Genomic DNA, 15751 nt, shown 5'->3' on the forward strand with positions numbered 1-15751 from the left:
AGCTCCAGAAAAAAATGTGTTACTAAGAAGATCATAAGGGAGAGAAAATACACTTTCAGTCCTGCACTGTATGTATTGGAAAGACTCCAGTGGAGTTTAAGTGGACCTGTGTGGTTCAAATCCGTGTTGTTCAAGGATCAACTGTATTTCCCGGCTCTGGCAGGTGAAAAGCCTGGGAGCAGTGATAACCCGATAGCGGAGACTGCCCTGGGGCCCAGCCTGTGGCCTCCAGATACCATTTACTACTTATTAGAGGATCAGGGATTCTTGAAGAGATGGCCGATTCCAGGGCTGGGCCAAGAAATGCACGGGGTGAGCCTAGGATTGTCTCGAAGGTCCAGAAGGTTGGGAGCCTCCAAAGATCACTGAAATCCTGTCCAAAGGTTCAGGAATCAATAGGAAGAGGCTTCTGCTGGCCAAAAGTGGGACGCTTTATGCATCGCCTCAACTTGATCGAAACAAATCAAATATACAAAAAGTCATGAGTTCCGTGGGATATTATACGGCATCTAATTTGTCACCACGGGGCATTGCTAGGGCACCGACTCGTTAGTCTGATCATTGATGGAGAAAGGGAAATAATCATCGATATTTACGCTATTTTTGTCTGAGTGAAGTATATTTCAGGTAACTACAAATAATTGGCAAAGGCAAGTTCTTCTTTACTGAAGCATCCTAGAAATTAAATTCAGAAGCAATGGTAGAGTGAAGAAATCGCTGCTTTGCAGCCCCTGATAAAACAATGGATCTGGGGGAAGCATACAAAAGGGAGACACTATTATTTATTCGAAGTCTTAAGAGACAACAACCAAATGCAATGCATGTGTACGTCCTTTCTATCCTGATCCCGAATTCAAATCAGTAAACCGTTGAAAGGCATTGTGAGAGGGGCGCCTGGGTGGCTCAGTCGGTCAAGCGTTCAACTCTTGATTTTGACTCAGGTCGTGATCTCACAGTTTGTGAGTTCAAGTCCCACATCCGGCTCTGTGCTGACAACACGGAGCCTGCTTGGGATACTCTTTCTCCCTCGCTCTCCGCCCCTCCCTCACTCAAGCTTGCGGGCTCTCTCTCAAAATGAATAAGCTTTAAAAAAATTGTTGAAAAAAGGCATTTTGAGAGTACGAGGGAAATTTGAGCATGGACTGGACATTAGACGATATGAAAGTTATTGGTACTTTGGTTTGGGATAAAACAGCATTGTGGTTATATATATTTAAAAAATCTTGGGGCGCCTGGGTGGCTCAGTCGGTTAAGCATCTGACTTTGGCTCAGGTTGTGATCTTGCGGTCCGTGAGTTCGAGCCCCGTGTCAGGCTCTGTGCTGACAGCTCAGAGCCTGGAGCCTGTTTCAGATTCTGTGTCTCCCTCTCTCTGCCCCTCCCCCGTTCATGCTCTGTCTCTCTCTGTCTCAAAAATAAATAAACGTTAAAAAAAAATTAAAAAAAAATCCTTACCTCTTAGAGATGTACAATAGTCTTAAAGTGAAATGGTAATCTGTGCCTTAAAATACACCAGCAAAAATGAATGAATAACCAAAAATTTTAAAACGAGGGTCTAGATAAAACAAAGATGTGCGTAATTGCCATGGGCTGAATTGTGTCCCCCTCCCTGTCCCTCAAATTCCCATGTTGGAGCCTAATGCCCAACATGATGGTATTTGGAGGTGGGCTGGTGGGGAGGGAGGGAGGTTTTTTTTTTAATTTTATTTTTTTCAAACAATGTTTTTAAAGGTTACTTTTATTTGAGAGAGAGATAGAGAGCAAGCAGGGGAGGGACAGACAGAGGGGGACAGAATCCCAAGCAGGGTCCGCTCAGTCAGCTAAGCATCTGACTCTTGATTTTGGCTCAGGTCATGCTCTCACGGTTTGTGAGTTGGAGCCCTGTGGCGGGCTCTGTGCTGACCGTCTGGAGCCTGCTGGGGACTCTCTCTCTCTCCCCCTCTCTCTCCTGCTCCCTGGCTCATGCTCTCTCCAAATAAATTAATTAAAAAAAAATTTAAAAACAACCAACCCCCCCACACAACCCTTACATTTTGAGGTTTCTGCCTTTAGTGTTACCCCGATGGACCCAAGAAGAGCAGACTTGAGCCGGCCCCCTCTGACTGGGTCACTGGGAGCTGCTTCTCCTTTAGCTCTTCCCCTGGGAACTGCCCACCCCCACCCCCACCCCCACCCTGGGGCTGCCTGACCATCCAGCTGGAGATTCTGAGGAGCCACGGCAAGGCCCGGATGTGGCTGAGCGCATTTTTAGAAAAAACCAACCGGGCATCCCCCTCCCCGGACTCATCTTCAGTGCCATCTGCAAGGTGAGGGACAGGCCTGGGTAGGGCGGGAGCCAAGGAGGGTGAGGGGGTGTGGAGCTTTGGAAGAGGAGGGAGGGCAGCTTGGGCAAGGCCCGGGAGGGACCGGGGTGTGGAAGAAGGCCCAGGCAAGGAATGGGACCTGCCCCTGGTCCAGCCCCAGCGGGTCTCCCCGTAAACACGCGGGAGGTGGCATCCTATCTGCCAGAATTCCGGCTCCAGATGTGGAGGTGACACAGAGCCATCCTCGCTGCTAGTGAGCCACGGGAAAGAGGCACAGCCCCAGCCAGCGGCCCCTCGATTGCTCCCTCGCTGGCGGCATCATCTCAAGCCGGACTGCAAAAGGGCAGGCCATGCAAAGCATTTAAAATATTATCTGATGGAGCTCTCCTTCCTGGCAGGTCTTGCACCCAGAGTCCTTTTATCGCTATTTATTCCTTTAGGAGAGATGATTCATCAGCCTAAGCTGGAGTTTCTGTTGAAGAAGCCGCAACCTTCCCCGTCGGTAACATCTGTGTTTTGACCACCTGATCTCAGCCCACAGATTCCGAGCGGCAGAATGTTCTGCCGGGCAGGGCCCAAAGGTCCTCCGGCTCAGGGGTGGCAGTTACATCATGGCACCTGGTCTGCCCCTGCCCACCTGGAGTCCAGGGCAGACCCCGCCAGGCAGTCCTGGGCAACACGCACCCCTCAGCCACTTGTCACGCTAACCGGCACTGGCGTGCAGTCTGGACCGTCTGCTGTCCTTGAAAAAGTCCGATCCTTTCATCCTCGAGATGAAGAAACTGGGGCCTGGGGAGTGTGACTCACCAAAGAAAAGCTAGCGAAGCGTTGGGACTCCAGACGTCTGGTCCTCAGGCTGGGAGGGCGCGGAGCGGGGACAGCTCAGAGAACGCTCAATGGCATCCACTGCCGTGGCCTCCGTGGGCGACTCTCGGAGGTCCTCGGCTGCCGGGGCCGAAGTCCTTCCCCCTTCTTCTCAAGTCTGGCCTGCTTCCGTCACCAGACCTGCCTCTGGGGGCAGCAGGAGGACGATGTTGGGAGCTGGCTCTCCCAGGTGCCGGGCACAGCGGGCACGGCCCCAGCTGGAGTGGCACCAGACGGCAGTCACACAGACAGCGTCTGACTCAGGCCGAGCCCCATGGCTCCCCTTCCTCGTTCATGCAATCCCGGGATTGCCTGGCACTGGCCTGAATTTAGAGCACTGAGCCTCCTCTGCTCAGCCTTTGGCAACTTAGAGCTGATGTCTTATTCGTTCTTTAGGGAACGCCTAGCCAAGTCAGGAGGCTCAGACAAGCCTGCATTCAAGGGGCTTGTCTATGCTCAAGAAAGACTTTGGGGGCGCCTGGGTGGCTCAGTCGGTTGAGCGTCCAACTTTGGCTCAGGTCATGATCTCACGGTTCGTGGGTTCGAGCCCCGCATCGGGATCTGTGCTGATGGCTTGGAGCGCGGAGCCTGCTTCAGATTCTGGGTCTCCCTCTATCTCTGCCCCTCCCCTGCTCGTGCTCTGTCTCTCTCTCTGTCTCAAAAATAAATAAACATTTAAAAAAAAAAAAAAGACAGACAGACCTTGGAGCTTTGAAGGCCCTGATGGGGGATGAAACCACTCGCACTCTCTGGGGACTTTGCTGTGTGGATCCGGATGGAGGAAAAGGGCAGACCCATAAGGACAGGCTGGGCATTACCTGGATCTCAACTGCTTGCGGGTTGAGTTCCAGCGCCCGGGCCTCAGGGTCAGGAGCTGATGCCGATGCCCCACGGCCATCTTTGGAGAAGGAATGGAGGGACCAGATCGGCCGAGGGCACAGCCACCTCGGGCGGCCCCATGATCACACAGGGGAAGATCAGACCAGAGCGTTTTCTTTCCTCTTGGCCCTATCGGTGTGCTGGAGGTTCTGCCCAGGAGGACAAGCAAACCGAGAGAGCCAGAGTCGGTGGTGGTAGCAGTGACATCCGCTGTGCCCCTGGAGATAAACAGCTTATCCACACGGCCCGAGGCCTGCAGCAAACTTCGCACTATCTCCCTGATCGTCCTGCCTCAGGACACATGCAGCCTCGGAGGTGCTGGGGAGGAGGGTGACCGCTCATTGCTGGTAACTTGCAAGTGAGGTAGGTGATGATGAGGTCACGCTGGGCGACTTGTGGCCGAGGTGTCCCCTGCAGTGTGGAAGGAAGACCGGAGCTGGAAAAGCAGCCATTTATTGAATTTGGTTACCTTGGGCCTTTGCGATCGCGGTTCCGTTGTTTGGAATGTTCTTCTCCCAGGCCTTTGCATGGCTGTCTCCTTCTCCACGTTCAGCCACCACCTCAACCGTCCCTTCCTCGGCGAGACCTTCCCTGGCCGCTCCGGTTTCCCAGGCACAGAGCCTGACTCATTCAAGGGGCCCCAGAGACACCGGATGCGTTTTGCCACGTGCTTTTCATGGATGCCCTGTGAGGCCGAGATTGTCCCCAGTTTACAAATGAGGAAACTGAGGCTCAGAAGAGTCAGGTACTCCCTTCAGGAGATATGGCTGGTGAGTAGGAGAGCCAAGATTTGAACCCAGATCCGCCGGTCTGCAAGTTCCATCTAGGACCTAAAGAGATCCTTATCACCAGGGAGGGGACATTCAGCTCCAAGAAGACTATATATAAACAACCCTTGTTCATTTCTTCCTAATTTACTACCCCGGCTCAAATTCCGTTTAGGATTCCGAACTGAAGCTCCCCAGGTTAAGTTTTCTTTGTCCTGTTCATTCCTCACAGATTTATGGCCTCTTTGTCTAAAAGGTGTGAAAACTTGCCTTGAGATTTCTTTGGATCTCAATTTCATTATTGGGTTTCTGCGTGCTTGTAATAAAGCTTTTGGTTTTTTTCTCCTGTTAATCTGCCTCACGTCAATTGAGTTCTTAGTCGGGCTCGAAGACCTTGAGGGTAGAGGAGAGTTTTTTCTTCCCTTCAGTGGCCTTGGGTGGAAAGTGAGGAAGACTTCCTGGTGGGGGAACTGCATGGAGGGTGAATGGATGAGAAGATGGGCATAGGGAGCAGAGAACATCAAAGAAGGCATCACCAGCCTCCCAGTGAGCTCAAGGGATTGTCAGTCACCTGGCGAGGTGGAATTGCGAGGGTCATAGGCCCAAGTGACACATGCTATCAGTCAGAATAGACAGCAACAGGGGCGCCTGGGCGGCTCAGTCGGTTACGAGTCTAACTCGGGTCAGGTCACGATCTCAGAGTCCGTGAGTTCGAGCCCCGTGTCGGGCTCTGTGCAGACAGCTTGGAGCCTGGAACCTGCTTCGGATTCTGTGTCTCCCTCTCTCTCTGCCCCTCCCCTGCTCACCCTCTGTTTCGCTCTCAAAAATAAATAAACGTTGAAAACATTTGTTTTAAATATTAAAAAAAAAAAAAAAAAAAGAATGGACAGCAACAAGCAACCTGAAAAATCATGTGTCTTTCTTGCTCTTCCTGTCTGTCCATTACAGGCCCTGTGACCGGAGATGTCACCCCTCTGGGACGCAGATGGTTGGAGACTTCGCCATCTGCAGTGCCACTGGTTGTCATGGTGAGGACAGGTGTCGGCTCACATGGTGGCCGTCACAACGTTTGCCGGGAGTGATGTGTGCCACTACTGCTCAAATTTCATTGGTCTGAACAAGTCACGTGGCCGCCCTGAATTTAAGGGACCACGGTGGAAGTGTAATCCAGCATGCATGTAGAATGAAGATTCGAAAAATCTGGAGGACAGCCCTAATAACACACGGGCTGACGTGGGAAAGAGCAAAGACCAGGTCATGGGTGGGCCTTGAATGCCGTGTTCAGGAGCGTGGAATTTTTATCCTGTGCACAATGGGCAGCGCTGAGTAGGTGAGTTGATGTTGTTAGGCCATGGAAAGCAAAGGAGTAAAAAGGAACGGGAGGCTGGAACACGAAGAGGCTGCAAGAGAGGGAAGAGGGGGGCTGTGGAAACGGGTGGGGGCGGGCGTATGGACAGGTCACGGGGAGGGGCGTAGTGGGGGGTGATGGGAAAGAGGGAGAGGCCACAGACATCCTGGGGGGCTGTTTACCCTGGAGAATCCAGACTCTCCTGAGGCGGAAGGACCAACCTCAGATCTAAAAGGTTTTCTCAGAACCAAGTGACTAGGCCTCCTCTGTGGCGAATTTTCACAGCAGAACGGGACAGAGTTTAAACTGTGGGGAAGGCAGATTTCGCTTGAGTTTTAGAACCACTTCTGTTATCAACTTCTCGTTGTCACTTAAGCTATTTGCCAAGCACTTTGCACAGAAAGGAGCTGGCGTAATATTTGGAAATGTGAATTTCCTTCCTGTTCTCGTGGCGGTAGGACAGGAGCTCTGCCCCAAAAGAACTCCCACCGCAGCCAAGTGTTTGGAAGTTAAATGAGAGCACCCAGCGGTGTGGGGGGCAGGGTGGACAGAGGAGCAAGCCCCAGGATGGAAAGGAGGAGGCAGTCATCTCTGGGGGACACGGGGGTGTCCCCCGGGGGGGCTGGTTCTCCTCCCGCTCAGCTCTGCGGGAAGGGGGCAGAATTTCTGATCGAAGGTAGGGGGGTGCCGAGGTCTGATTGCTGCGCATGTGGCCTTGAGAGGAGCTGGCGGGACCCCGTGGGACTGGCCCTCGTCTGGGGCAGGGGGGGCCCTGTGTGACCTGCCCAGAGACAGAGGGCGAGCTGTGTTTCTGGACCCCACCCCCACTTTTTTCTGACACCACACAGGTGTGCGGATCTCACTGGATTCCACGGAGGGGGAGGGAGCGTGGCCTGGAAGGGAGAGAAGACCGAACTTGAGAAATCGAAGGATGTGTGAGACACTGTTTTACAAAATGAGGGGGAGCAGAGCACGGTGCCTGAGAACGCAGTGCTGGAGCCAGAGGGACTCGGCTCACATCCGAGCGTGGCCTTGACGAGCTGTGTGACCTCGGACAAGTTATTTCCTCTTCCTGTGCATCACGTTCACCATCCTTCATCACCAATGTGATGGGTTCATCACCAATCCTAACAGAGCCACATGCATGAATATGCGTAGGTGCTTAGACCGTTGCCAGGTGCTGTGCATTACATAAAGTCGGTTATGTTCTTTGGATGCAGATCCATGCCGGTTACACTGCCATATGTGGGGAGCCTGTCTGGGACTCGGGGGTTAAGAAGGAGCTGTCTCTTAGTGGAACGTCACGACTGAGGGGCCATCTGGTTCCATCCCTGGCTTTGCAGGGGCAGGAATCAAGGTCCAGAGAACAGAAAGGCCTTGGCCCAGGTCAGCCCAGATTGAAATCACTGAGTGACAAAATGAATTGGAACTCAGAGGCGTTGTGAGGCCCACGCCTGAGGCCAGAATCAGACTCTCACTAGCTGTGTGATGTTGGCTCTGGGGCGGCCGTCCGTCCTGCCTGGGAGGATTAGGCTGCTTTGTGGGCCTCCGGGCCCAAGGCTGCCTGACCCCCTCTCTGGTGGGGTCTGCCTGGGGTCTGCTGCCTGGAGAAAAGGCTGTCCTTTTTTTTTTTTTTAAGTTTATGTATTCATTTTGAGAGGGGGTGGGCAGAGAGAGAGGGAGAGAGGGAGAGAGAGAATCCCAAGCAGGCTCCGCACTGTCAGTGCGGAGCCCGATGTGAGGCCTGAACTCACGACCTGGGCCCAAATCAAGAGCCAGATGCTTAACCGACTGAGCCACCCAGGTGCCCCAAGAGGCTGTCCTTTTATTCTGTCACCAGCCGGTCCCGGTCCCGGGGCCCGGGGAGCCGTGTTTGACTTCCTGGGGCCTCATCGTGGCCCATCGGGTGGCCACTGAGGATGGAAGTATGAGCAGCTGTGACGGGACCCGAGGCTCACAGTTCTTGGGGGTCCCAAGCTGGAGACAGAGCCCAGCCCGTCTCACTGAGCACTTCCTCAGTGGCCATTCCCATTCCCTGCTTCCTGCTCTTCAAAAACTGGCGTGTGTGTGTGTGTGTGTGTGGGTGTGTGAGGAACAGAGTGTATAAATGAGTATGTCAGTGTGTATGAATGTGCGTATGGGGGAAGGTGGGGATTTAAATGCTGAGGTGATACACACTCCAGCTGAAGGCTCCTCCCTGCTTCCCCAGAATGGCTCGCTCTAGAGTCTAGAAGGGGCTCTTCCCCTCGGTGCGATTCTTTTTTTATTCTTTTTTATGTTTTTTCCTATTTACTTTGTTTATGTATTTATTTTTGAGAGAGAGGGAGAGAGAGCGTGCGAGTGAGTGCACAAGCAGGGGAGGGGCAGAGGGGGAGGGGAGACACAGAATCCCAAGCAGGCTCCAGGCTCCGAGATGTCAGCGCAGAGCCCGATGGGGGGCTCCGACCCACAAACTGTGAGATCACGACCTGAGCCCAAGTTGGACGCTCAGCCGACCGAGTCACCCAGGTGTCCCCACCCCCCCTTGGTGGGATTCTTGATCCGATGCTGGCGAGAGCGGAGGGGGTGTAGAGCACGCGGACGTTGTCTGAGGTGGCATCCTCCCTGGCTTTGGTGTGCTTTTGTTTCTAGTGACATCTGCGACTTGGCTTTGGAGGATCTATTACAGCGGCTCCGCGGGCACAGGGTGGCCCTCAGACGGCTGCGGGGAGCTCCCCTGCCTCGGGTTGGGCATTTTCTTTTTTCTTAAAAAAAAACCTTTTTTTTAATGTTTATTTATTTTTGAGAGAGAGAGAGAAAGAGCACGAGTGGGGGAGAGGGGCAGAGAGAGAGGGAGACACAGAATCTGAAGCATGCTCCAGGCTCCGAGCTGTCAGCACAGAGCTGGACGTGGGGCTCCAACTCACAAACCGTGAGGTCATGACCTGAGCCGAAGTCAGATGCTCACCTGAGCCACCCAGGCACCCCTGGGTTGGGCATTTTCTTTTTTCTTTTTTTTTTTTAATTAAAAAAAATTTTTTTTTTTGAACGTTTATTTATTATTGAGAGACAGAGAGAGATAGAGCCTGAGCATGGGAGGGGCAGAGAGAGGAGGAGACACAGAATCTGAAGCAGGCTCCAGGCTCTGAGCTGTCAGCACAGAGCCCGACACAGGCCTCGAACTCACAAACTGCGAGATCATGACCTGACCCGAAGTCGGACGCTCAACCAACTGAGCCACCCAGGTGCCCCTGGGTTGGGCATTTTCGAGGTGAGACTTAACCTTTCAGAGTTCCCCGTGGGAACAGGCTTGTCCCTTCCCTGTCCTGCCCTCCCCTGGTCCCTCACTGGTTTCTCTGAGAGCAACTTTGAAAGAAATTCCTTATACATGACACCTCATTTTTGGGGCTACTTCTGGGGAGGCTGACCTAAGACGATCTTCTTCAGGCAACCCACCAGGACCTTGACTTATTTAAGTTTCCCTCCTATGTGTTCCTAGAGCGCCCTGAAGTTTTCTCTGCCATGTGGCTTTGCCCTTTCTTGAATTTCTGATATCCCTGCTAGACCACATGTTCTGGAGGGCAGGGATCTCACATGTTCATAAGTCCATGGAAAGAGATATGGTTTCTATTCTTCACACTCTGTTGTCCAAGTAAGGCTAACACAGGGGTTGGGTACCAGGTTACAGGCTCAACTTCCATAACCCAGGCCTACATAACCCAGGCTTAAATAAAATACAATTTCATTTCTCTCCGGTACAGTGCTCCAGGTGGCTCCCCAGTGATGGGGACTCAAATTCTTTCTTGCTGCCATGCCACCTTCAACACGTGATATTTAACTCTTGGTCTAATGTGGCTGCTCCAGCGCCTGTCATTACATCTGCATCCTGGCTAGCAGGAAGTAGACAAGGGGAAGCAGGACATGCCCTGTTCCTTAAAGGACACAGCCAGAAGTTGTAAATATTATTTCCACTCGTATCTCACTGGCGAAATGAAGTCACAGGAGTCCTTTTAGGTGAAAGACAGGTTAGGAAATGTATCTCCTCTTTAGTCTTTTCGTCTAGGTGGCCCTAGACTCGGGGTTTGATCATTAAAGGAAGAAGGAGGGGCGCCTGGGCGGCTCAGTCGGTTGGGCGTCCGACTTCAGCTCAGGTCACGATCTCGCGGTCCGTGAGTTCGAGCCCCGCATCGGGCTCTGGGCTGATGGCTCAGAGCCTGGAGCCTGCTTCTGATTCTGTGTTTCCCTCTCTCTCTGCCCCTTCCCCCATTCATGCTCTGTCTCTCTCTGTCTCAAAAATAAATAAACGTTAAAAAAAAATTTTTTTTTTTTAATAAAGGAAGAAGGAGACAACATCCCTGTTAAGCCCTCCTGTTTCAGTACAGATAAGCTGTTACACTGTGAAGACATACAACCCCCAGATCTCAGCGGGTCAACACAACTAAGATTTATCGCGCACTCAGATGTGACACGGGTTAGCAGGGGACCCTGCTCATCACAGTCACGCCCTCTTGATGCAAGGGAAGGGGATGCGTGGCAAACAGGACCCTGCTTCGCGAAGGCTTCTACCTGGAAGTGACATATTGTGCACACCGCGGTGGCCAAAGAAAATTCCATAGTCATGGCAAACCTGGGGTGGGGGCTGGAGGGGGGGGGTAATGTGACCTGGCTAGAATATTTATGATGAGCAATAATGGTCACCACCCTTCATTCACGTGCCTATACTTTACTCTTTTTTAGCTCTCCCCACCCTGCCCCTCAGCCTCCCCAAGGCCAGTAGATAGAGATTTGGATGAGATCGTATGAGAGGATATACGCTAGGCTGTTAATAAGTCAGGAAACCAAGAGCAAGAAAAATGAAAAGAAAAAAAAATCCCAAAGCTATACCTTTAAGAAGGCATGTTTCTAATCACAATTTTGCATTGGCACAAGGGTGCATCAGTATATATATTCGTATATATATGGTTTCTGCATAAATGGAACAAGATCATAAAGAAACTTGTAAAATATAAATTCATTTACCAAACCCCACAGAATACTAATGAAGGTGTACTGTATTAATGATAACCAGATCAGGTTTAAGTTTGGGTACATGTTGCAAGAAACCTAAAATAACCGTAAGAAGATAAAACTTGATTTTTTCCCCCTCCCACTCAAACCAGTCTGGAGGTAGGCCATCCAGAGTTTGAATGGTTTCCATTTTCTAGGACACCTCATGGTCCAACACAGCTAGAAGAATTCTAGCCATCACATATGAAATCAAGGCAGCAGTTAAGAAGGTGGGAAGGCAAAAGGACTCACCTCCCAGCTGACTCCGCTCCTTTAAAGCAGCCTTCCAAGTAATTCCTCGCAATCCTTCTGCTTATTACACAAAGTCACCATCATAACTGGCAGCAAAGGCTGTTGGGAAATGCAGGGGTTTTTGTTGGTTGGTTTGTCCTTTTAGCTACTGGACACATTGCTGTACAATAAAATATACTCTATTTTATTTTAGACGCTTTTTTTTTAAGTGTACTTATTTATTTTGAGAGAGAGAGAGAGAGAGCAGTAAGGGCAGAGAGAGAGGGAGAGAGAGAGAATCCCAAGCAGGCTCTATGCTGTCAGCATGGAGCCTGACGCAGGGCTCAAACTCATAAACCGCGAGATCATGACCTGAGCCAAAACCAAGAGTCGGTTGGACCCTTTACCGACTGGGCCATCCGGGCGCCCCTACTCTATTTTTAAAGGAAAACGAGAGACGGGGTAACGTTGTAGGCAGCTACCAGCCCCTGCCTTGGAGACACGACTCCTTTCTGGGGGGGGTACAGCCGGATCTGCTGAGCACTGAGTGGGCGCCAGGAGGAAGGAGCCCGAGTGAGAAACCAGCCAGACCAATCTGACTTGCAAGTCCAGGGAAAAAAAAAAAAAAAAAAAAAGACGGAGTCTTCACCGAAGATCTCCTGAAGCCCGAATTGGGGATTATGCGTGCCAGGCGGCAAAGCTTCCTTCAAAAATTGCTTTTCCAACCGGGTCCCGAATCCTCGCCCCCACTATACCTCAGCCTCTCAAACACCTTCTTCGTCTGACCTCAAACTCGGACCTGCCTGTTCCGCTTTCCTCACTTCTGCTCACATCACTTCTCCATCCAGTCAACCAGCATAACGAGATCCAAGTGGAGGAGTCCAACCAACCCACCCACCCTCGGTAGGAGGGGGTGGAGAGGAAACACAAGGAATATCTGGACTTGAATATTTTTTTGTGCTGGATGAAGATCATCTGAAGGACGGAGATATCTTGGGGAAGAGAGATCTCCTGGGCCTCTCAAATTCCCACCAAAAATGTAACTTCCCCGAGACACAGAATTCAAAGCAGGCTCTGGGCTCCGAGCTGTCAGCACAGGGTCCAACGTGGGGCTCGAACTTGCGAACCGTGAGATCGTGACCTGAGCCGAAGTCGGACGCTTAACCGACTGAGCCACCCGGACCCCCCTGTGTCTGCAGTTCTTAGCAGTGAATGTATGTGGAATGACAGAACGGGAGAAGGATACGGAGCTGCCTTCTCTTGCTCTCACGCACTCTCTCTCTCTCTCTCCCTCTCTTTTGCATGTATCAGGCTCACTCTGAAATATGAATGAAATTGGATGTAACTGAGGCACGGGATAAGGGACATATGTGCCAGCGATAGGACACCAGGACCGAACGGGGTGGGCTTGAGCCTGGGGAAGCTGAAAAGAGCCAGAAGTGGAAAACAGGAGGAAACCAGGTAGGAAGAGCACCCTGTTCCGGGGCCACCTGCCTCAGACGACTCGCCACGTTTTCCTCCCTCCCTCCCTTTCTCCCTCCCTCCTTTGCTCTAATTCTCTATCTTTGCTAATTCAGCCGTCCCCCCCACCCCAAACCTGGATGACTTGGCAATGACCTACTTGATGGGGAAAGTATAGAGCAGTTTGTCATTTCCCCTGGATAGAATCATTGTGTCTGTCACATTCACAGGTTATTACTGTCATTGCTTCAGGAGTTTCTAGCATTCGCAGAAGATGATGTATAAAACAGTTCCTGCCCATCCTTACAGAAATTACTCTCCGGAGGGAGCGAATGGTCCATTACAGAAAAATGTGGCAAATGCTGAGACAGGAAAGGGTGTGGGGTGTTTGAAGAACGTATAAGGGGGCACTTACCCAGCCTTGGGGGTACAAGAGGGGCTTTCCAGAAGTGGAGTCTAAAACCTGAAGGGCACGAGTGACAGCAAACCCGAAACGAGAGTGGCTTACCCAGGGTGGTCTATTTCCCTCTCCTGTGGAAGTCCAGACGTGAGTATTCAGCAGTGTCTCGACGCTCCATGGCGTCAGGGCTCAGGGTCCTTCTGCTTTGTTGTGCCTCCAAGTATGGCCTCCATTCCCCGGTCACCTCACAGCTCAAGATGGCTACTCTAGCTCCAGGCATCACGTCTGGATTTCACCTGCCAACACAGTACCAGTGGGTGAAAGGCTTGCTAAATATAAACTCAAGCTAATCCATCCTAGTGTTTTCTAATTTTTTACCACCAAAGTAATATATGCACAAGATTAAAAACTATATAGCACAAAAGTCTTACGACACAAAGCTAAGGTCATCTGCCTCGGTCCTCCCGACCCCTTGGAAAACAGTGTCACCCCAGCTATCTGACGGCGCTGTAAAGGGGAGCCACTCTGACATTGTGTTCAAAGTGAGATGTTTGCAAAAACCAACTTACTCACGCAAGTCAGTAGCTGAGACTGTCTTCCTCACCGTCCCTTCTGCCCTCTAGAGGCGATCACTGCGTGGTCACCTGGCCCAAGGGTCCTTAATCCATCTGCTACCTGGCAGCCTACGAGGTGGCAAGAAAGAGGAAGGAGGCTCTGCCCAATAGGGACAATGGCGATTACCATAGCCAATCAGATCCATTCTCTCTATAATTTGAAATCGAAGTTTTGAGACTCTCTGCTGAAAGGAATTTTGATATCCCAAAAGAAAGAACAGAGTCAAGTAAGGATGGAACCTTGAATACTGCTGTGCCTGGTGCTATCGAGCTCCTGGACTTTATAGTTATGTGACCCAATAATTCCCATTTTGCAGATGGTGGCCTAGAGTTGGATTTCTACCACTAGCAATGATGGTCTTAATTCCACACCTAATATGGTGGCCAATTTTGGGTGGTACGGTTTCCTTGGTCTAAGAAGCTCTCCTCCTGGGATCCCTTTTTTTACAAAGCTGCAATCATGGACCCCGCTGAGAAGCCAAACAGGAAATGGGGTTCACCCCCAGGTCAGGTCTGGTCGTTTAGTATACGGTGCCCAGGGAAGAGAGCACCAGCTAGCATCAGGGTTTTTCTTCCCATGTCATCGGTCTGGGGATTCTGGGCAAGTGAGGTTGTATAAGGACGTCTGTCAAGCGCTACGCACACAGAATGGGCTACAAGTGCAATCTCGGGCCTTGGGAAACAGGTTACTTGGGAAACTACTCAAGAGTTGTTTTGAAAAACCCGCCAGTCAGTTCCAGACTGACAGGCACTGCTCTCTGCCAGGGTCACAGGTCTGTGGTCACTCCCAGCCTGGAGCTGACTGGTGTCACGGCCGTGGGCGTGTGGTTGGCTTGGGGGCCCCTTAGTCCGAGCTCAGACCACCTAAGTCGTTCCCTAGGTGCTGGGGTTCCACTCCTTTCTTCTCGGGCCCCTTTCGGCCGCTTAGAGCAGCCTGCCCAAGGCCAAGCCCGGTAAAACAGAAGAGCCCTGGTCCCGGCCACCAGAGGAACCGCGGGAAACCCGCGCAGGCGCACTCGCCCTGGGCGGCCGGGTCTCCGCCCAATGGGCGGTCCCCTTCCAGGGGCGGGGCGGAGGCCTGCGGGGGGCGGGGCCGGGCGTCCGCCGCTCGCGGGAGGGGTCTCGCGAGGACGCCCGTGGGTGTGGCCCGGGGTGGCTGAGCGTGTGTGTGTGTGTGCTGGGGAGGGGGGCGGGGTGGGGCGCTACCGTGGTGACTCGGGCCCGCGGGTCTCCCAGCGTGGTGCGGGACGGCGGCGTGGACCCCTCTCCCAGCCCCGGACGTTGGAAGGGTGTCACATCCGGCGGGAGGGGGCGGGCCTGCGGGCCCCGGAAGTGTGGGCGCGGGCCGTGGTTTAACCCGCGGCGGCTGTGGCGGCGGCGGCGGCGGCGGCGGTGGCCGGGGCAGGTGAGCGGGACCCGGGGAGGGGCGAGGACGGGGAAAGGGGTGGCGCTGGCAGTGGCTCCCGGCGCGCCCCCGCCTGTCCGCCTCGTCCTGGCAGACGCCGGTGATTGGGCGCGAAGGGCGCGTGACTACCGCCGGCGCCCCTGCCCCTCGCAGCGGAAGGGAGGGAGGCCGGCGCCCCTGCCCCTTGCGCCCTCCCCTCCCTTCCCCCTGCAGGTGGAGCGTCTGGCCCCGCCCCACCCCACCCCCTCACCGCTACCCTCCACCCCCCACCCCCATTCCATATTTGAGCATCTTGTTGGTCATAGTTCTAGTGACGTTGGAGTCCGTTTGCCCATTATACAGATGGGAAAGCAGGCCTCAGAGTGGGATTTGACTTGCCAGAGGTCGAATGGGAGGCCGGTGGCAGAGTAGGGTCGCAGTGATCCTGGTCTGTGACTCCCCGCCTGTGCCCTTTCC

General features: G+C 52.8%; 1 long non-coding RNA gene across 1 annotated transcript; it reads right to left on the reverse strand.

Moving 5' to 3' along the window:
- Nucleotides 1-10948: 10948 nt before the first annotated feature.
- On the reverse strand, nt 10949-15167 carry LOC125932888 (uncharacterized). Its single transcript, XR_007460782.1, has 4 exons — nt 15097-15167; nt 13846-13959; nt 13385-13572; nt 10949-11535 (listed from the first exon to the last, which is right to left on the reverse strand). It is a non-coding gene; the product is annotated as an uncharacterized LOC125932888 (long non-coding RNA).
- Nucleotides 15168-15751: the final 584 nt, after the last annotated feature.

The sequence above is a fragment of the Panthera uncia genome, chromosome D1 (genome assembly GCF_023721935.1).
Source record: "Panthera uncia isolate 11264 chromosome D1, Puncia_PCG_1.0, whole genome shotgun sequence".
Taxonomy (NCBI): Eukaryota; Metazoa; Chordata; class Mammalia; order Carnivora; family Felidae; genus Panthera; species Panthera uncia.